The sequence below is a fragment of the Adiantum capillus-veneris genome, chromosome 22 (genome assembly GCF_014529385.1).
Source record: "Adiantum capillus-veneris isolate H3 chromosome 22, ASM1452938v2, whole genome shotgun sequence".
In the NCBI taxonomy this organism is placed as follows: Eukaryota; Viridiplantae; Streptophyta; class Polypodiopsida; order Polypodiales; family Pteridaceae; genus Adiantum; species Adiantum capillus-veneris.
In genome coordinates this window covers 43,528,211-43,551,439 of record NC_140952.1, presented here as the reverse complement: position 1 = coordinate 43,551,439, position 23,229 = coordinate 43,528,211, and the positions used below count along the sequence as shown (strand labels likewise).

General features: G+C 41.6%; 1 pseudogene; it reads right to left on the bottom strand.

The window, feature by feature from the left end:
- Positions 1-1,509: 1,509 nt before the first annotated feature.
- On the bottom strand, positions 1,510-22,951 carry LOC147429231 (uncharacterized; annotated as a pseudogene).
- Positions 22,952-23,229: the final 278 nt, after the last annotated feature.

Below are 23,229 nucleotides of genomic sequence, written 5' to 3'. Positions count from 1 at the left end.
CCAAGCATGAGGAGATTGCTCCAATCCATACAAAGCTTTCTTACATTTGCACACTTTATCCTCTTGTCCTTTCTTCACAAAACCGCGAAGTTGTGCTACATAAACTTCCTCAAATATTTCAAGAAAGCAGTAACACTGTCTAATTGATGTACATCCGACCAAAATGAGTTGTCAATGCACATAGAAAATGACCAGTAGTCATACGACAAGTGGGAGAAAAAGTCTCTTCATAATCTATGCCTTTTTGTTGTGCATAACCCTTTGCAACAAGTCGAGCCTTATAGCGATCAATCTCACCATCTGGCTTGCATTGCAACTTGTAAACCCACTTCGTACCAATGGCCTTTTGGCCATGAGGCAAATCACATAAAGATCATGTGTCATTTTTTATAAGTGCATCATATTTTCATTGCATGGAAGCCCCAATTTTTTGAATTTTGTGGAAAAGACAGAGGTTCCTCAACATCACATAAGCTAGACACAGCCAAAGCATAACAATCTAATGCATAAGATGCATGGCGAGAACTTGAACAAGTACGACTAGAGACAGATGCATCCAATTTATTGTCACACAATGCACTAGTCATTTTGGCATACCTCTAGCTTGCTCATTCTCAACCCTTTATTCATCAAGTATATCATGTACGTCTACATCAAAAATTGGCTGATTTGTAACATTTTCAAAAAACCCCATAGGTTGTACATTTGCCTCATTGGAATTTACATTCAAACTTCCACCACTGAAAAGAAGCAACAAAATGTCATAAATATCCTATGAGCTTACAATATTGTCTCTAGTACATGACAACAAGGGCTGAACATAATCTTCCACAAACAAACATCCCATGAGACCAAGATACGCTTTGTTTGCAGGATGATACAACATGTAACCTTTGCTTTCATCACTATAACCAACAAAAATGCATTTGGCAGCCTTATCATCCAATTTTCTGTGTTGCGTTTGTAGCACCAACACATAAGCCAAAAACAAAAAACGCACAAATGCTCAATAGAAGGCTTTCTATCATGCCATGATTCATAAGGAGTCATAGACTACAAAGGGAGTCCACTATCCAATTCTAGGCATAACACTCTTCAAGAGTTAACAGTACATCAAGACTCAAATATGAGGCCAAGATCAACACATCAAGAACAGCCTCAATAGCCAGAGACTCAACAACATTAAGTTCTTCTATCTTCATTGTGCTTTTATGTGTGTCAGACTTCATTTTTTTCTTTGCCCTTTTCACGCTGTAATGCACAACAATCCTTCTTCACGTGTTTTCTTTTTATGGCAGTGATAACATTCAATGTTCTTCATGTCTCTTCCACGACTGTTCTTGCAATATTGAGAACGATCGCGACGCTACCTTGTCTTGCCACGAATTCCACTAGCCATGTGTTCATCACCATGACCACTCGCATTAAGAGGCTAGTGTGTAATCTCCTCAGTGAGCAAAACTCTAGTAAAGTCACTGAACACTAGCTTCCCGCCAGGTACTGAGTTACTTATGGCCATTTGAATGCATCCCATGATGATGGCAACAAACATAGCAAGAAGATGGTCTTCATCTCATCATCAAAGTTAAGACCTTTGGAAGTAAGCTGCAAAAAAGCATTATTGAACTCATCTAAATGAGAGCTAACGTTGCTGCCTCATTTGATGTTCATACGCTTAAGTTTCTTCATGAGAAAAACCTTGTCGAGGCACTTTTGCCATCCCATGCTCCAAAATAAGGCATCCCATAAATCTTTGGCATTGGTCTTATCCATTATTGTGAAGTAAATGGATTCACCAAGGTGCAGGCAACTGGTCACCATGTCATGCTCATTTAAATCTTCCCACTGATCATCAGTGTATGCATTCTCTTTTCTCTCACATAATGGTGCTATCAAACCTTTAGTGATTAACACATTGCACTTACACTACTTCCATATTGCAAAGTTTGTGCCATCAAACTTTTTAATGTAGTACTCATCCTTGTCCAAAGCACTACTAACAGCCATATTTTAAGAGAATGTGACCAAAAGACTTATGGAATAATTACTAGTAGAATTGTGACAGAGTTTTCCTTGTAACAGGAGCAAAACCTCAAGACAATCTGTAGTAAAATCACTGTGCAAACAATCGTGTGCCAAGAATGTGTATGGACGACTTGTCGAAGAAATTCGACAAAGTCTCCTTTATTTGGGGAGATATTTCTCAACCCAAAACAAATGTGAGACAATGCATAAACAAAATCAAATTCTCTCAAAGCATGTGTTGGCATAAAATGGTATCATAAACTACTGACAGAGTACGGATGACCTCCAACTCGGCATCAAAAGCACCTATACCCATCTATACATAACATATGTTTGAGGCCACAAACAGGAATCTCGAATAACCTAATCCACATCACATTGGGTAGCCCGGACCCTAGTGCTCAGCTTAAAGAAACCTCATACAACAATCCTCACAAAAGGTTATGTAGACTTAGTGACCAGCCACAGTCTCAGAAAGGGCTCTTCCGGACCGAGTCTCATAAGCGGCTAGGTAATTACTAAAATATCAAGTCAAATCGACTCCGCAACAAGCGACGTTCAGTGGCAGTAATCGCAACTCAACGTGCATGAGTAATCACACACAAACAAAAACCAAGAATTGTTTCATGTAGTAAACAATTCTTGGTTCTTGTTTTCTCTCAATAGCATTGTGTGTGCTCAAAAAAGTATGCATCTATCAATGCATAACCATCCGAAGAGAAACTAGCACCCAAACGACTGCCAAAAATGCATGTGAAGGTGCTCTTACATCTGTGTGTTTGAAAACTTAAAGAAATTAGTGAATGTGGGCTCAAAAGACCCCCTGTAAACTTGTTGCAGGGATAACATGTGTGTCAGTGTATACAGGGAGCCGTCGATTTCCTCCGTCGAACAAAAATGCCAATGCCCGAAGCCAAAACTGAGCCAAGAAAATAGTCGATGTGCTTGATGCCAATGGTAGGTGTCAGACCTCTATGATAGAGGTATCTCACCCGAGTATGTCATGAGTGCTGTCATCCGTGGAAATTGCCCATCTACGAGAACATCGTCAGAAAGTGTCATGGTGTCAAGAAAATTGATGATGGTGTCGTATGTCTGTCGATGCTCAAAGCCACTGACAATGTCAAGTATCTCTGTTTTTTCCATGATCAAGAGAGATCCAAAGTTGTCTCTTTATTCCTTGCTACTCTCTCTCTATGTAGTCTGGCTCTTTGTGTCGAGGTTGTGTGTGTAGGAAGAACACAATGTCTATACCCTCTCTCTCTCTCTCTCTCTCTCTCTCTCTCTCTCTTTGGATATCTTTCTTTCTTGGGCTTTGCTTGAGGCCGATGCTCGACGATGCAAGTGTGTGTGTGTGTGTGTGTGTGTGTGAACACACCTTTATACACACACCTTAAACAAAAAAAAAAAGCTAATGTTAACTCTTTTTCAAAGTAGTCTGCGCCATGTCAATTCTCAGGACCTTTAGATTTGATCTCGACGTGCTCAATTCAAATGCTTGTTAGCCCTACTCGATGTATTGAGACCTGTTTTCGAGCCTTCTCTGTAGGGAATCGATGATGGGTGAAAATGAGTTCAAAGTGGCTTGAAGCTCAACGTAGCTATAGCTACACAATAGGGTGGAGAGAGAGAGAGAGAGAGAGAGAGAGAGGAAAAAAGCACACTCTCTCAAAAGGTAGATACAATATACAAATGCACAATAATACTATTGTCATAGGATAGGTTATGTATAGCAAGGCCTTTTATTTATAAGGCTAAGGATGAATATCAGGTATAGCGCTTTGGCTTGCATATAGTTATACAAGGATAATATCTACGATGCTAAAATATTACCTTCCACATAAGCTTTACAAGCAGGAGATGGTTCTCACCAAATAATCAGATTAAGCTTAGGATGTGCCACCCAACAATCCTCCCCTTGGGCATGGCCTATATACTGAAGAAAGGTAGATTGAGACTCAATGCCACATAGGCTAATAGTCACATAGATTGTGGCAGTCACACAAACTGTAGTCTCACATTCTAGAAGTAGGTCTCATCTGACATGGTGTCACAAAGACTAGAGATTCCTCTCCTCAAATAAATAATGCGGAAGACCATCCATATCTACAACACAACTACCTATATCTATTGTGCTCACTCATATGTTTGCAAGCTTCTTTGCTTCTTGTTTGATAGCAAGTTGAGGTTAAGCAAGAGCACCAAGAGGAAGGGTCCAACTAGAGTGTTGGAGGCGGCCGATTGTAAAAAATAGTTGTAAAGTACTTTTATTTATTTATTTCAAGCATTAGCTCCCACAAGCCCAAACACAAAAAATACACAAACACAAATATAGCCTTTTTTATTTTTATTTTTTAATTTGTCAAGTTGAGCTACACACACACACACACATCATATAGACACCTAATAATAGGAATACAATTAGGCGAGCTTAATAGAATCTTAATGACGCTTTGGAAAGCTCTTGGAAGATGGATGCTCAACCCATCTCCAATGCGGTAGTTTGCTCATCAAAGCGGATCAATTGTGGAGGATTAAGCATGACTTAAATGTTTGATGCAATGCACAACTAAACAAATGCGATATACACACATAAATAATGGGACACTGGAATAATATTCGATTGCTCCAATTGAAGAGCTTATTAAGAAATGCTCAAATCATGAGCTTATTGAGGATCCTAAATGCAATTAATCAATGCTAATTGTGCTCCCTATCAACTACAAGGGTAGTGGCTCAAGAGTTTAACTCAAGAACGTGCCCACACTATATAGTTAATTAAGAGCCAATTAGGAAAGAAAAGATAGAGAGGAAAAATTAAGTCAATTGCACCCTAATGACCAAAGCTCTGATACCACCTGTAAGGAATCGATGGTGGGTGAAAATGAATTCAAGGTGGCTTGAAGCTCAAGGTAGCCATAGCTACAAGAGCGGTCGGTCGGTCGGTGTGTGTGTGTGTGTGTGTGTGTGTGTGTGTGTGTGTGTGTGAGAGAGAGAGAGAGAGAGAGAGAGAGAGAGAGAGAGAGAGCACTCTCAAAAGGTGGAAACAATACACAATAATACTATAGGCATATGATAGGATATGTACAACAAGGCCTTTTATTTATAAGGCTAGTGATGAATATCCGGTTCAGCCTTTGACTTGCATAAAGGCATACAAGGATAATATCTAGGATGCTAAAAGTTTATCTTCCACATAAGCCTTTACAATTAGGAGATGGTTCTCGCCAAAGACTCAAACTAGCCTTAGGACGTGCCCAGCCTCTGCCCTTGATGCCCCAATTTTGCACAATTCTGAGCTTGTAGCGGTTTACAAGCTTTTGACCTCCCAATTGTGAGCTCATTTTTAGCGCTATCCCCAATTTTCTCATACACAATGCTATGCTCAATTTCTTGCTTGTGCTTTCCTCGCTACCGGTAGCTAATTGGCTTGCACACATTAATTATGCTGACTCTACTAATTGTAGTGGCTTCAATTTCCTACATTATGTGTGTGTGTCAACCACACACACACTCGATTCTACTACTTGATGGCACTATCCTAGCTGCCCAACCTTGCTCTATTCGACACCCTCTGCTTTGTTGCCTGCCTACAATGCTCTGTAGATGTTGATTTCCTTGCAAAATCCAAGCTCCAACTTGGAGGACCTACACACGTGGGGTTGGGGAGAAGTTGGGGCTCAGGAACCTTGCTCTAATACCACTTGAATAGAGGAAACCATGTGCTTGCATGTACAGGAAGAGGGAAGGAGAAGAGGAGAGGGGACATCAGTTTGGTGGAGCTCTTGGTGAGAAAAATTACCCTCACCACTCCTTATTGTTCATTATATCCAAGAATAGGGTTTGTAGTTAGAGATGGGTGGCTGGCCAGTTAACCTGAACCCCAACATTCACACTCCTCAAACTGTATGCCCAAGTAATGGTGCAAAAGCTTAATGTTTTGTCTCACTTTTCTCATGAGGTACCACATGCTGATGAAATTGCTCAGCAACACACCCAAATCTTAGAGCAAGCAAAAAGAAGAAATTCACAACGCACAACATGCATACATGAAACAACTAAGTAAAAAGAAACAACCCATGGAGTTCAAAGAGGGATATTTTGTGATGTTTCATATTGAAAAGAGACATCTTAAGAGTGTAGAGACCAATCATGTTGCTAAACTCATGAGTGTATGTTCGTAAAAGATCTAGTTGGTGCTATCGGTCGCTTCTATTTGTCCATTAGATTCTGAATGAAATGCAAAAGTGAAGTCTATTTGAGTGCTTAGATCTGTAAAAAGTGTCATCTAAAAGTCATTGCAAAAATGTCTATCTTGATCTATCATATCTTGATCAGATATGATAGATTTAGGAGTTCCATGTAAAACAAAAATATGCTTAAAAATCAATAGAGCTGCTTGCTTAGCTAAGAGGTCTCCTTACAAGGGACAAATTAAGCTCGCTTGCTAAATCTCTTTACGATGGTCCAAATCATATCATTTTGTGCACAAGTGAGTGGCAATCTAGTAATAAAATCCATAAAAATGTGTTGCCAAGGAGAGTCAAGAATAGGTAAATGTATTAGCAAACACTACAAGAGGTACTTCACATTAGCGACACTCGTAGTGCGATGCTTAAAAGTGAAAATCCACAGCGTCGCTATGGTCGTCGCTATGGCCTTGCTAGTTTACTTGTAATGTAGCAAGACGCCCATAGCGACGCGACAGGGGTAAAAAATAAATCGAGAGCGCCTGAAAACTCAAATCTCAGATCTGAGTTTTCGACGCTCAAGCAAGCAAAGGTAACCCGCGCTCTCCCTCTCTCTCTCTTTCTTCTCCACACACACACACACACACACACACACACACACACACACACACACACACACACACGAGGAGAGGAAGAAGAGCTAGGTATGCTCCTTCCCTCTCCTCTCTCTCATGTTCTCTTCCTCTCTTTATCTCTCTCCCCCTCTCTTTCTCTCTCTCTCTCTCTCACACACACACACACACACACATACATTGTGTTTTTGAGAGAGAGAGAGAGAGAGAGAGAGAGAGAGAGAGAGAGAGAGAGAGAAAGAGAGAAGAAGAAGAAGAGAGTTTTAACGTCGTAGGAAACTATCCCAAGAAACCTTAAAGATCTAGCCGATGAGGAGTTGAACTCAAGACCTGCTATTTAAGAGGGAAATGGCATAACCAATCTACCACACTTGGGTGATAGAAAGGTTATACCATTTTCCTCTTTTTATTGGCACACACGCACACCCACACACACACACACACCCGAGAAGAAGAGAGTTTTAACGTCGTAAGAAACTATCCCCAAGAGACCTTAAAGATCTAGCCAACGAGGAGTTGAACTCAAGACCCGTTATTCAAGAGGGAAATGGCATAACCAATCTACCACACTTGGGTGATACAAAGGTTATACCATTTTCCTCTTTTAATTGGCACACACACACACACACACACACACACACACACCCGAGAAGAAGAAAGTTTTAACGTCATAGAAAACTATCCCAAGAGACCGTAAAGATCTAGCCGACAACGAATTGAACTCAAGACCTGTTGAACAAAGAGAAAGAGAGAGAGAATAAAAAACCAAAGAGAGAGAGAGAGAGAGAGAGAGAGAGAGGGGGGGTAGAAGACGAAAGAGAGAGGTAAGGGGAGAAAACAAAGAGAGAAAGAGATTATGTTAAAATTTAAATTAGGTTAGGTTAGATTACATTTAGATTTATGTTTATGTTGAGTTTAAAACTAAGTTAGATTTAGATTTATGTTTATTTATGTTAGATTAGATTAGATTTAAGTTTATTTTGAGTTAGATTTACGTTAGATTAAATTAAATTTAGGTTTATTTTGAGTTTAAGATTAAATTAGATCTAGATTTATGTTCGATGGACAATGCGGGCCAGCAATTCCACCTGCATGTTCGATTGCTACTGCACACACACACACACACACACACACACACACACACACACACACACACACACACACACACACACAGAGAGAGAGAGAGAGAGAGAGAGAGAGAGAGAGAGAGAGAGAGAGAGAGAGAGAGAGAGAGAGAGAGAGATGTTGGAATTAGGGTTGCAGAGAAACACACACAGCTTGGAGAAGACGAAGGAAGCTCAAGGCACACAATAGAGAGTGTATTACTTGGTGTGCAATGGAAAGATAGATAGCCCTAGAGTGATGGGCGTATATACATTGCACGGGGGGAAAAACCTCCTAAAGAGGGAAAAAATGCCCCGACGGTCCTAGTGTGTTCACACACATCACTACCACATGTATATGGTAACAAATCCCCCCTGGAGTGATGCGGTGAATGAGAGCTGGCACACGAGTAAAGGGAAGTGCCATGCCCTGAGGACAGGATCAGTCCACAAAGGGGAGTAAGCCCAAAGCTTTGCGGAAAGCTTCAAGCTTCTCACGAGACAATGCCTTTGTGAAAAGATCTGCAAGGTTGTCCTGTGTTGGCACATAAGCCAAGCTGATCTCTCCTGCTGAGAGCCTCTCCCTGACATAGTGGTAATGCACCTCAATGTGCTTGTGGGAGCATGAAAAACTGGGTTCCTCGCAACTGCCAATGCGCTCTGACTGTCAGTGTAGATAGTGTTGGCAGTGTCCTGTCCAACACCCAAATCAGCCATAAGGCGTCTGAGCCATACACACTCAACCGTAGCTGTGAAGACTGCCCTGTACTCAGCCTCACAACTCGAAGTGGCCACAGTAGGTTGCTTCTTGCTCAACCATGATATACATGAACTGCCAAGCATGAAACAAAAACCACTTGTGGACACTCTCGTGTCAAAACAACTAGCCCAATCTGAGTCCGAAAAAGCATGTAAGTCTGGCGGCAATGATCCCCCCTTGGGATAAAACAAGCCAAGATGTAAAGTGCCACTAAGGTAGCGGAAAATCCTCTTGACAGCCTGCCAATGCTTAGACCCTAGGCTATGCATAAATCTGCTGACCTGTGAGACTACAAACTGAATATCCGGTCTTGTGTTGCATACATAAATGAGGCAACCAACAGTAGTTTGGTAAAGAGTGACATCAGCAGGATCGCCAACATCATGTAGAATCAACTTCAAACCTGTTTCCATGGGAGTGGCAATAGGTTTTCAATCCTCAAGTCCAAACTTACATAGCAATGTCTCTATGTAACTTTTCTGACACAAGGCAATACCACCATCACACTGCTTAAACTGTATGCCCAAATAATGATGCAACAGCCCCAAATCTTTCATCTTGAAAGTAGCATTCAAATCAGCCTTAAATTCAGCAATATGTCTCTCATTTGGTCCAGTGATCAGCAAATCATCAACATAAAGAACCACAATGAGAAGTACATCACCCTCACGCTTTACATACAATGTGCTTTCTGTTGGACTATTACGAAAGCCTTGTTTGACCAAATGAGTGTCAGCTTTCTCATACCAAGCAGGAGGAGATTGCTTCAACCCATACAAAGCCTTGTTACATTTGCACACTTTGTCCTCTTGTCCTTTTATGACAAAACCGCGAGGCTGCGTTACATAAACTTCCTCAAATATGTCACCATTCAAGAAAGCAGTAACAATGTCTGATTGATGTACATCCCAACCAAAATGAGCTGCCAATGCACATAGAAAACGCACAGTAGTCATACGACAAGTGGGAGCAAAAGTCTCTTCATAATCTATGCCTTTTTGCTGTGCATAACCCTTTGCAACAAGTCGAGCCTTATGGCGATCAATCTCACCATCCGGCTTGCGTTTCAACTTGTAAACCCACTTCGTACCAATGGCCTTTTTGCCAGGAGGCAAATCACATAAAGTCCATGTGTCATTTTCTATAAGTGCATCATATTCTGATTGCATAGCAGCCATCCAATTTTCTGAATTCTGTGCTTCATCAAAAGACAGAGGCTCCTCAACATCATGTAAACTAGACATAGCCAAAGCATAACAATCTGATGCATAAGATGCATGGCGAGAGCCTGAACGAGTACGACTAGACAAAGGTGCATCCAATTTACTGTCACGCAAAGTGTGCACCAGCCATTTTGGCATACCTCTAGCCTGCTCATTTTCAGCCCTTTCCTCATCAAGTACATCATGTACATCTGCATCAGTAATAGGCTGATCTAAAACATTTTCAGAAACCCCCATAGGCTATACATTTGCCTCATTGGAACTTACATTCGTATTTCCACCAGTGAAAAGAGGCAACAAAGTGTCATAAATGTCCTATGAGCTTACATTACTGTCTCTAGTACATGACAGCAAGGGCTGAACAGAATCTTCCACAAACACTACATCCCGAGAAACCAGAATACGTTTTGTTTGCGGATGATACAACCTGTAACCTTTGCTTTCAGCACTATAACCAACAAAAATACATTTGACAGCCTTATCATCCAATTTTCTACGCTGCACTTGTGGCACCAAAGCATATGCCAAACAGCCAAAAACACGCATGTGCTCAATAGAAGGCTTTCTATCATGCCATGCTTCATATGGAGTAATAGACTGCAAAGCTTTCGTAGGACGCCTGTTAAGTAAATAAGTGGCACACATGATGGCCGCAAGCCAAAAAGAATGCGGCAAAGCTTGACTTTTGACCATACATCGTGCCATTTCCGTCAGTGACCTGTTTTTCCTCTCAGCAACACCATTTTGCTGAGGTGTATAAGGCACTGTACATTGGTGTTTTATCCCATGACTAGCCAGAAATGCATTAAATTCATGAGACATATACTCCCCCCCTCGATCGGAACGGAGGGTGCCCATAGTATATTTCGAGACATTTTCAGCCATAGCCAGAAATTGTTTGAAGCACATAAAAACTTCGGACTTCGCTTTAAGTGGAAATACCCATGCATGCCTGGAGTAATAATCAATGAAAGTCACGAAGTATAGGTAATTGCCCAAGGACGGAGTTTGCATGGGCCCACAAACATCACTATGCACAAGCTGCAACCTACGTGTGGCCCGAACTGAACCATCCTTTGGAAATTTAGAACGCTGCATCTTACCCAAAATACAGCCTTCACAAACATGTGTGACACGTGCTTCAAGAGGCGGCAAAGAAGCAACCATATCAGATTTTGCAAATGCAGCAAACTGGCAAAATTCAAATGACCAAAACGTGCATGCCAAAGTTTTGCATCTGAAATAGCCCTTGAATCTGCAACAGCATTTGCAAAATTTTGTCCACACTTGTCATACAAAGTGAGCTTATACAGCCCACGGCACAAAAGGCCAGATGCAACAATTTCATCACCAAAACTGAGATCATGAACTGTACATCTGTCATCCACAAATTTGACTACAAGTCCAAGTGTAGCAAGTGCGGATAAAGACAAGAGATTCTTCTTGATCCCAGGTACATAAAGTGCATCAACAAGTGTGAAGGAACTGCCATTAGCAGCAGTGAGCACAATCTTTCCAACTCTCTGAACTGGATAAGAGGCGTTGTTGGCACAAGTGACTGAATTCCGATGAGGGACAGACTCAAGAGAGGTAAACAATTCACGATGTGAGTTAATGTGCTTTGTAGCACCACTGTCGAAATACCACACATGTGAATCTGCAGCAACAACTGACAAGCATGCATCATGGACAGCAGGATTGTAAGTGCACTCTACGCTAAAAGCCCATTCTGCATCAACATCAACAACACAGTCTCCTTTCACAGAAGACTCAACAAGGGCTGCATTTGTAGTGGAACCAGCATTTGGAGTGGAACCACCCTCTTTCTTCTTAGCCTCTTTGGCCTTCAACTTAGGACACGACTTGATCAAGTGATCATTGGCTTTACAATAATGGCAACGCATCTTCTTTTTGCCCTTATCACCAGAATTTCCAGACGAAGTGCTGCCAACAGAAGCATTAGGAACATAAGTTTTGCTACTCGCAGCAGAACCATAAGAAGTGGCTGCATTACTGTTACCACCCTTTCTTTGAGAAGCAATAAAAGCCCGTTCAACTGCACGCTGCCTAGTCCTGTTTTTTCTGGAAAGTGACTCTTGCAACAACAATGTGCATAATGCATCAAACTTGACAACTTCAGGATTTCCTTGGGTCATCAGTCTCCAAGTACTAGCAAAAGTCTGGTAGGAATCTGGTAAGGCATCAAGAACAGTCTGCACAAGGGAACTGTCTGAAATGACTTCACCTGCAGAAATAAGCTGCTCATTGATATCCTTGACACTAGCAAGAAAAGTGTCCATATCATCTTCCTCATGCATAATCTTCGACTCCAGCTCTTTACGCAGCAAAGCAATTTTAGCCTCATTGCGGCTTGCATAAAGACCTGCTAAAATATCCCAAGCCTGTTTTGCAGATTTTGCTGAACGGATGTGAGGAACAATGGTGCGCTTCACAGACAACGCAATCAATGCATGAGCCTGCGCATCCTTAACATCCCAACGAGCTTGTTCTGCCGTAGGCAAAACAACTCTAACAGCTGCAATCCTTGCAGCAAGACCTGCAACATCCTCAACATCCCCTACATCCTCAGAACCAGGACGTACATCTATGCCCTGCACAATATTCCAGACACCCTTTGACACAAGAACATGTTGCATCATATAAGCCCACATAGGGTAGTTGTCCCCATCCAACCTCTCCTCAGCAGCAAACATCTTGAACACATCTGTGTTGTTGTTGTCAGCCATGGTAAATGCTGCACCTGATGTGAAAACTGCCCGAAAATAGGAGAAATGGAGCGGGAACAACCTGTGCTATATAGCACAAACCGTAGAAGACTATAAGGCACCTGTTATGCAGAAAACGGCACTGACAGAAATTTTGCACAAAATGACGAAATAGCCTGTGCAGTACTGCCTGTAGTGGAAACGGAGGCCGAAATGAGCCCAAATGAAAATATTTGTCGACCTGCGAATGCTCGCCAAAGCTCACTGAAATCGGAGAAAGTGAGCAGGCGTGTGCTGGAGCAGCTGGCGACTAAGCCCGGGAGGACGTGACCTGCTCTGATACCAATTGTTGGAATTAGGGTTGCAGAGAAACACACACAGCTTGGAGAAGACGAAGGAAGCTCAAGGCACACAATAGAGAGTGTATTACTTGGTGTGCAATGGAAAGATAGATAGCCCTAGAGTGATGGGCGTATATACAATGCACGGGGGGAAAAACCTCCTAAAGAGGGAAAAAATGCCCCGGCGGTCCTAGTGTGTTCACACACATCACTACCACATGTATATGGTAAAGAGAGAGAGAGAGAGAGAGAGAGAGAGAGAGAGAGAGAGAGAGAGAGAGAGAGAGAGAGAGAGAGAGAGAGAGAGACCACGTGCGCGAGAGCAAACGACGAATTTGAAATTTAAAATTCTATTATGAAGTGAGGCCCATTCACATCTACGCAGCTAGTAGCCCTATTGGTATGTCTTTTACCCTTCAATGGATCGAATCACGACATGTTCAAATAGGTTAGATTTAAGATTAGATTTTGGATTGAGTTTTTATATTAGAGTCTACCTTCAAGATTACGGTAAAAAAATTAGAGTTAGATGAACGGTGATCTCTCTCTTCCTCTCTACGGATGAGACCTTAAGCTGGAAAGCTTTCAACGACATGATACTCAGATTGGAGGCCAACATGTAATGTGTTAAGTAATCCCTCGAACAAAGATCTACTGTGAAAAGATGTTAAGATGCTGTGAAATGCTATAGCTAGAGAAGAGGCAAAGGGGTTTTGTCCACTACATGCACTATCCCCACAAATATAGGCATTGTCCAATAAAGACGAGATTATAACCCGGTGGTTGTGATCTCCGTGAACCTCTAGACCGAGGTGTGTGGGGATTGGACATGACTAGAGAATGTGAGGTAGTTTACAATGTGAAGAGAGAGAGAGAGAGAGAGAGAGAGAGAGAGAGAGAGAGAGAGAGAGAGAGATAAAAGATGAAGAATGCCAATAGAAGATTAAATTTTTTGTCCAGGTTATAAGGTTTTTTACCCTCATTATGAGTAGTGACGAGGATGTGGGGCCGTCCAACCGAAACACCTATCTCTCAACAAGGATCTTATGTCCTTGTAATCAATGCAAGCATGCTGTGCGACGGACAAGACGCGTTTCTTTGTAGCACATTTGCGAATTTGGCGAGTTCGATCCATCTATTACAGATCGAGTTGTTGCCAATTATAACTTGTCGGACTCTGACGCTGGCCAACAGGCAGCAATCTTGCAACCCAATAGACGTGTTCATAGGCGCTTTGGTCAAGCAGCATATGTGAGGCCACAAGATATAGCCTCTGACAGCTCGGGGGATGATCATGTAGAACACATTCCCAACGAGGCAATGTTTGAGTCCGAGATTGATGAAATGATTGAGACGATCATGGATTCAGAAAGGCTCAAATATGATGATATGAAAAGTGAAGCTGATACGCCATTGTATGATGGAGCACGTGTGTCTAGATTGAAGGCACTCCTGGTTCTTCTCAACATGCAGACAAAGTTTGGATGGAGTGACACTACCATCACAGCGCTTTTCAGGTGATCTATTACAATGTGTTTACTTTAATAAAAAACTCTAGATGTATAATGATCTCATAGATTTTTACACAATTGTACCGTATTTTTGTTGTTGTGTAGATTGCTCAAAGAGCACATACTGCCAGCTGATAATGTGATGCTAGATTCTAGAGAGGAAACAAGAAAGATTTTGCAAAACCTGGGGATGGATTACAATTTGATCCACGCTTGTTCTAACGACTGCATTCTTTTCAGAGGGGAATACATAGACATGGAGAAGTGTCCGAAATGTGATTCCGAGAGATATTGAGTAGATCTCCACGGAACAAAAATTCCACAAAAGGTTTTGCGACATTTTCCTCTGCTTCCTCGCATCAAGCATTTCTTCGAATGTAAGTCCATGGCCGCCCTAGCATCATGGCATGAGGAGAATAAATCTTCGGATGGTGTGCTATGGATTCCTATAGATTGCGCAGCCTGGAAACATATAGATGAAACATGGTTGGATTTTGCCAGGGAAGCTCGAAATTTGCGCCTAGGCTTGGCTATGGATGGCGTAAATCCATTTGGTCAAAGATCAACATCTTACAGTGTATGGCCCGTTGTCATCGTCAACTACAACATTCCCCCATGGTTGACTATGAAGAAAGGGCACCTATGGCTAAGCTTGATTGTGCCAGGGCGGTAAAAGTGAAGAATATGGATGTGTATCTTCATCCACTATTGAAAGAGCTAAAACAATTGTGGATTGGCATAGAAGTGGTGGATATGAGCTGACACACAGGTCGACGGAATGCTTTGATCAAGGGATATGTGCGTCAGAAGGCACGTCCGGAGGGTAGCATGGCAGAAGATTGTCTGGTATCAGAGTCCCTAGTGTACATTGGAGAGTGGCTAGATGGATTTGATAAAGCCCGGGACACTCTATGGCGAACCATAGATGATGAGCGCATATCTGGGATTGTCATGTGCAATCTCGGTGTCGAGAAGAAGATGATGGAAGATCTAGAGGCTAAAATCAACCAATTTTGCATGCTTCACAATCCAGTGATGCAAAAGTGGATTTCACAATATGAGGATGCAAAGCAAGAGTGACAAAGGGCACGAATCGAGTGGAGACGGGGAAGACGAACACGGATGCACTATCCGACGGGTCTGGAGAGCCTACCAACATTCATGAGCTTAAGATGGTTGCAGAACCAATTGAAAAGCGCACAACAGTGCGGTGAAGAAGTGATTGAGGAGGAGTGGGAGTACTCTCGGGGTTGCGCGACCAAGGTAAGTTTGCAATGTACGACTAGTGACTTTCTAGATGTTTGAACGGCCACTCATAATCTTTGTTGGTTGTAGTATAAGTCATACACAACAGCATGGTGTAAAGGTCGACATTTTAGGGTGGAACAGATCGACAAAAAGCGTTTTACTCAAGATTGTGGAATCATGGCAAAATTTGAACAGTCTAGTCGACGACGGTCCTTTGATGCAGATCCTGTGGTGGCGGAACTCACTTACTTCGGCTCGCTACAAGAGATTTTGAGGATCGATTATAGAGGATTTTGTCGACTTGTTCGACGTGCAATCGTTCAAGATAATCATGGAGGGTCACAACGCTACTGTGTGTAGAGGAGAGTCTGGTTTTCTTGAGGTGGATTCAACTAAGAAATGAATTGACCTAAGAGACACTTTCGTACTACTCGAGCATTGTGAACAAGTAAGTATGTAAATAGTTAACATCCAATTTTAGAAGCTATGTGCTTGGAAGCTCTCATGTGAGTTATGTGGCTCTGGCAGGTGATATTTCATCCTACAAAGTTTGCATCAAACTGGTGGTACGTCATAGAGGTAGCCCCTCGTAGTGCACGAACGTATGAAGGCTACCATGTGCCAATCACAATGGCATCAATGGAGGAGATCGGAGAAGATGTTCAGTCAGAAGCCACTGAGGTGGTGCCAGACGAGCATCAAGCTGCTACTGTCTATGGGGTGCATGTAGAGGATCTACAAAATGAAACGGGGGACATCTGTTTAAACGGAGAGCTCTATATAGATATAGGAAGTTATGCTGAGCTTTGTGAGGATGAGAGAGATACCCCTTAAAGCCATAAATATTGTATTTGAATAATTTTGCTCCGTTTTATAATATATCTTGTATTCACGTGGCTTTTTGTCCATTTCTGTCTATATGCGTCATTGTATTTAATGGTCTTCGCGTCCACTCCAGGTACGTATGCTCTAGGTATGTTCTCACAAGCAGGGACGACGAGCACTGCGCTCCGAGTGCGATGGAGACTGAAGCTGCAATCGCGAAGGTCTGCTCAATATAGATGCTGCTCATCCCACCGCTAGATCTTCGCGTCCACTCCAGGTATGTATGCTCTAGGTATGTTCTCACAAGCAGGGACGACGAGCACTACGCTCCGAGTGCGATGGAGATTGAAGCTGCAATCACGAAGGTCTACTCAATATAGATGCTGCTCGTCCCACCGCTAGATCTAGTTGGTCGGGCAAAAGAGACACTAAGAAGCACTACTCTGCTACTCAGCATCTCTTTCACCCAATCAATTAGATTTAGTGGTGGGGCAAGCAACTTCTATGAGTAGACCTTCGTGATGTAGCTTCAGTCTCCATCGCACGTGGAGCACAGTGATTTTACAAACTCACAGAAATTCAACGAAATCTCTCTACACAGGAATCCCTCCCCCTTTATGAGTCCTCTCTCTCTTTCTCTCTCTCTCTCTCTCTCTCTCTCTCTCTCTCTACTTGTCCATGTTTTCTTCTCCATTCATTCAATATTAAAATTAAATGTTCGTGTGTTTAATGCAGGTATGGATGATGATGATTTTCTTTCTTCTTTGTCACCCCAGTAGAGATAGTGATACGTGGAGTGTTATTGCTCTGGAGCACCATCACACGTTCCTACTCCTTTAGCGTCTCCCTCTGTTTCGGAGCATTCAGCGCACTTCGAAGCTTCAGTGTCGACGAGACGATCTTCACACTCGTCTAGGCACCGACACTCTAGTGGTGGTGGCGGCGGTTGTTGTGGGGATGCTGCTGCCGATGCCTCAACACCGCCTTGTGTTCGACGAGGCTCTTTACCCTCCCCTTCTTTGCCTGCCCCCACACCAGCCACGACATCGCCATCTACACCAGGTTTTGTGCGACTGACGGCCGTTCCTAGCAGCTACATACCACTAGCTACTCCTCTAGGAGTCACTCCAGTCTCGACACTCCTCACTTCGGGGCCTAGACTCCAGTGGAGATACTTGACGTCCATACCCCCATCGACACGCCGCTAGAGATCCCTGCCAGGACACCCAGGTTCATGCCTCACCGGCGAGAGAACTTGCCTTACTCCGTCAACTTCAACGGCGGCATCATCTTGGATGATGAAGGAAAGAAGGTGATCTCGCGCATGCGCGGTATTTGCTCTCAGGTGTTTAGACACTACATACTAAACACCTAGAGTGAAGTACCAAGTGATTTAAAAGACAGAGTCATCAGCATGCTGCATGACGAGTTTCCCGTTTCAACACGTGATGACCGCTTCAATGAAGACCTGATGAAGGTTCGAATGCGCGAATACTGCAAGCACAAGCGTTTTGAAGTGCAAAAAGCAATAAAACATGGGTGGAACAGACCAGATTGGCTGGCCAAAGAAGATTGGAAGAATGCGAAGAAAGCAGCACGTAAGAATCCCGACAAGTGAAAGCAACAAAAGGAGGCAGTCAGAGCGCGAGTAGAGACAAGGAGCTTTCACCACTTGGGGAGCGGTGGGTGGGCATCATTTGAGGCCAATTTTGTAAGTGTTTTCGCATTGCTCTTTAGGTTTGATATTTTAGGGTTTAGGGGTTTTTGAATTCTAACATAATGGATTCTTTATATGTTTTGACAGTGGTCGATGAGACAGGACGTGACCCCACACCGTACGAGCGCGAGTACGCAGGCAGGAAGGGCTTAAACGCCCTGATGGACATTCTGAGTTCTCGCGGCATGGTTAGTATTAGGGTTTACTCTTTTCTATATGTTGTATTGTTTTATAAATTATATGTTTATACTTACAGAAAGCTGTCTTATTGTTTTTTTTTGCAAAATCCGACAGATAAGCCGCTTGGACGCGATGAGACGTTTGATTAGATGACGTCAGTCTAGCGGTAGCTAGATAGCATTAGTTGTCATTGATTTACTTTCATCAATTTACTTTTGTCAGTTTTGTATCTTTATTCTGCAAACAATACTATGGCTGATGGAGTTAATGGTTATATTGTCTTATGGGTGACTACTTTGGGTCTATATCTAATCTTGCACTTTCTTTCAAAGGTGAATCTGGGCTTATCTTGGCTTCATTTAGGTTTACTCAATTATTGAAACATTCAATATGGTTGATGGGTTGAATGCCCTGCCACCAATTTTTTTTCTCTCAGGCGTTGCTATGAGCGTCGCTATATAATGCTCTGCAGCGTCGCTATGATCGTCGCTATAGGCATCGCTATATAGCGATGGCTATAGCGATACATATAGTGACGGTTATAGCGACGCTCATAGAGACGTTCCCGTATTGACGCTGTTAGCGACGGTCTTAGCAATGCAGTGGAGTATAAAAACCCAATGTATTTTCATTGCTAACAGCGTCACAAATGCACTCAACCTCTTGTAGTGAAACCATATTTCTAACCATGATGAATCTTGATTTGTTGACAAACAAAACATTGTGCAATATAGATAATGACATCTTTTTGAAGGGAGGGCCAATAAAATCGAGACTCTACTATGTGAATAGTTGTGGGAATCCTACGATGGCCTATATAAGGTGGTTCATGGAACTCTTTAAGGACAAGTTGATGAAATGCAAGGATTACACACAATCATTTTTCAAATAACAAATACCCGTCATGAAAAGAAGATTGTGCATGAACAAAAGATGTATGCTTACGAAAATAAACATAAATGTCGGCAAAGTCAGAGTTGTGAGCATACACATCAATCATATTTGAAATAGGTTTAGGAAACACAACATAAAGGTTATTAATCAGTGACATGTGACTTAGTGCATCTGCAACTTTATTTTCATGCATTGGTTGATATTGAATGAGTGCATGAAAACTTTAAATGAATGATGCCCACTTAATGTGACGATCATATGCAGTTGGTTGTGAAAGAAAATGACAAATGTTTTATTGATCAGCTTTAATCAAGAATTTAGATCCCATTAAGTAATGTTTCCACAATTTCAAAGCATGCACAACAACTAGCATGCACAATTTTTTGTTATAAGTACTATAAATGAGCTCATTTAGTTTTAACTTTCTACTTTCATAGGCAATGGGATGATTATCTTGCACTAATACAACACCAATATCACACCCACTAGTTTCATCCGCCGTAACAAAAAACAAGTGTCTTTTGAAATCAAGAATTTGAAAAACAAGGATATGCATGAGTACATATTTGAGTGTCTCAAAAGACTTTTGATGTTTCATTCCAAGTAAAAGATGTGTTCTTTTTCAAAAGGTTTGTGAGTGGTAAAGCCAAGTTGCAAAATTTCGTACGAATTTTTGTAATAACTACACAAGCCAAGAAAATAATAAATCTCCATGAAAAGATCGAGATCTATGCCATTTCTTCTTAGGAGCCACATAAATTCTTTCACCAGAGACAATGTGACCTAACTATTCAATCTTAGTTTTGAAAAATGAGCTTCTCTCAAGATTCAAATAAAGCTGGTTTTCATGCAACAATTTAAAATCAAATCCAATTGTGCATAATGGTCCTTTTTATTTCTACTAAAAACCAAAATATCATCAAAGAAAACCACAACAAATCTTGATGCTTCAAAAAGATACGATTCATCATGCGTAATGAGCAGGTACATTTGTTAAACCAAAAGCCATTACAAAAAGTTCATCATCATCAAATTGTATTCAAAGTGCAATTTTATGAACATCACTTTTCATCATACGCCCTTGATAATATTCAATCACATTCACTAAAAATACACTTAATTTATCAAGTAAGTCATCAACACGAGGAATAGAAAAACGATTCTTTATTGAGATTTTATTAAGTGCTCTATAGTCAATGCACAAACAATAAGTATCATTTTTCTTTTTGACTAGGGTAAAGGGGCCAATACGGAACCACCCCCCAAAAGGAAGATGGCTCCACCCCCAAAAGAGAGACAAAAAAAGGAATATGCTTGGAATCTTGCTTAGGTGTCCACATTTGATTTGCTAAAACGTGTACTACTATTGGGACTTGAGTGTCTCTGTTTTCTAAAAATCCCTCAGAATTACTCTTTTTCAAATAGAGTGCTGAGGCAAAATAAAAAAAATATCAATCTTGATATCATTTAATGCGTCTTTTCATGAGGAATTGAATGCACTCTTCAAATTTCAAATCTGGCCGGATATGAAAAATCCCCCCCAAAAATACTATTTTTTTCTTACATGTTCTCATATTGGCCCCTTTACCCTAAGAGGACTGGTGTACCAAAAGGTGAACTACTTGTCTTAATTAAACCACAATTTAATAATTCCTTAATTTCATGTTGAATTTCTTTTGGTTCAATTTGATTTTGACAATATGATGCTTGACAAGGCAATGCACTCCCTAGAATCAACTCTATTGTGTAGTCTTCTACTCTAGAAGGAGGTAATTTTGAAGATATGTCTTCAAAAAAAATTTCTTTATATTTCATTAAAAAGTTTTTTAAAGAAGGAGAAAATTGGTTTTTGTGTGTTTTAATTTCATTGATTAGAACAAAAAAATATTTGTTATCTTTTTGAGCTAACCTTTTAGCTAGAGGTTCTAGATCTAGCTTTTGGTTAGCTTGTAATATGCAAGATTTTTTATTATGTGTGACAGTGAGTGTACGCTTATCGTGGTCAATATTTGGATTAAAATGATGTCTCCAAGGCATACCCAAAATTAAATCTGTGTTTTACAATGATACTACCATTACAAGAGGTTGTGTGCACTTGTGACGTTTTTAGCAACGGAAATAAATTGGGTTTTTATACTCCTCGACGTCGCTAAGAGCGTCGCTAATAGCGTCGATACGGGAACATTGCTATGAGTGTCGCTATAACCGTCGCTATCGCCATCGCTATATAGCGACGCTAATAGCAGTGCTAATAGCAACGCTTTCAGGCTACCTATAGCAACGCTTGTAGCGACGTTGCAGAGCCTTATATAGTGACGTCCGAGAGTAAAATTTTTTGGTGGCAGGGCATTCACCCATCAACCATATCGAATGTTTCAATAATAGAGTAAACCTAAATGAATACAAGATAAGCCCATATTCACCTTTGAAAGAAACTGCAACCTTAGGTATAGGCCCAAAGTAGTCACCCACAACACAATATAACCATTAACTCTATCATCCATAGTATTGTTTGCAGAATAAAGATACGAAACTGACAAAAGTAAATTGATGAAAGTAAATCAATGACAATTGTACACATCATAGGCATAATCACTTGATTGTTAAGCTTTGCAAATGTAATAGTTACAACACCATTGTCATTACTGAGAAAATATACATGGTTTTCCAATAGTTACAAAAAGACGTATACACGTCATCTCATGATACATATGCTATGAAAAAAGGAAACTAATGCTATCTAGCTACGATTAGACTGACGTCGTCTAATCAGACGTCTCATCGCGTCCAAGCAGCGTATTTGTCGGATTTTGCAAAAAAAAAAAAGAGAGCTTTCTATAAGTATAAACATACAATTTACAAAACAATACAACAAATAGAAAAGAGTAAACCCTAATACTAACCATGTCGTCGCAAGAACTCAATATGTCCATCAGGGTGTTCAAGCTCTTTCTGTCTACGTACTCGCACTCATATGGTGTGGGGTCACGTCCTGTCATCAACCACTGTTCAAAACATACAAAGAATCCATTATGTTAGAATTAAAAAACCCCTAAACCCTAAACTATCAAACCTAAAGAGCAATGCAAAAACACTTACAAAATTGGACTCAAATGATGCCCACCCGCCGCTCCCCAAGTGGTGCGAGCTCCCTGCCTCTACTCGCGCTTTGGCTACCTCCTTTTGTTGCTTTCACTTGTCAAGATTCTTGCGTGTTGCTTGCTTCGCATTCTTCCAATCTTCTTTGGCTAGCCAATCTCGTATGTCCCACCCATGCTTTATTTCTTTTTGCACTTCAGAACACTTGTGCTTGCAGTATTCGTGCATTTGAATCTTCATCAGATCTTCATTGAAGCGATGATCCCGTGTTGACACGGGAAACTTGTCATGCAGCATGCTGATGACTTTGTCTTTTAATTCACTTGGTACTTCACTCCAGGTGTTTAGTATGTAGTGTCTAAACACCTGAGAGCAAAGACCGCGCATGCGCGAGATCACCTTCTTGCCTTCATCATCCAAGATGATTCCGCCGTTGAAGTCGACAGAGTAAGGCAAGCCCTCTCGCCTGTGACGCATGAACCTGGGTGTCCCGACAGGGTTCTGTAGCGGCGTGTCGATGGGGGTACGGACGTTAGGTGTTTCCACTAGATTCTGGGCCCCGAGGCGAGGAGTATCAACTGGGGTGACTCCCGGAGGAGTTGTGTAGCCAAGAATGACCGTCAGCCGCGCAAAACCTGGCGTAGATGGTGATGCCGTGGTTGGCTGGTGTGGGGGCGAGCAAAGAAGGAAAAGGTAAAGAGCCTCGTCGAACACGAGGCAGTGTCAAGGCATCAGCGGCATCATCCACACAACAA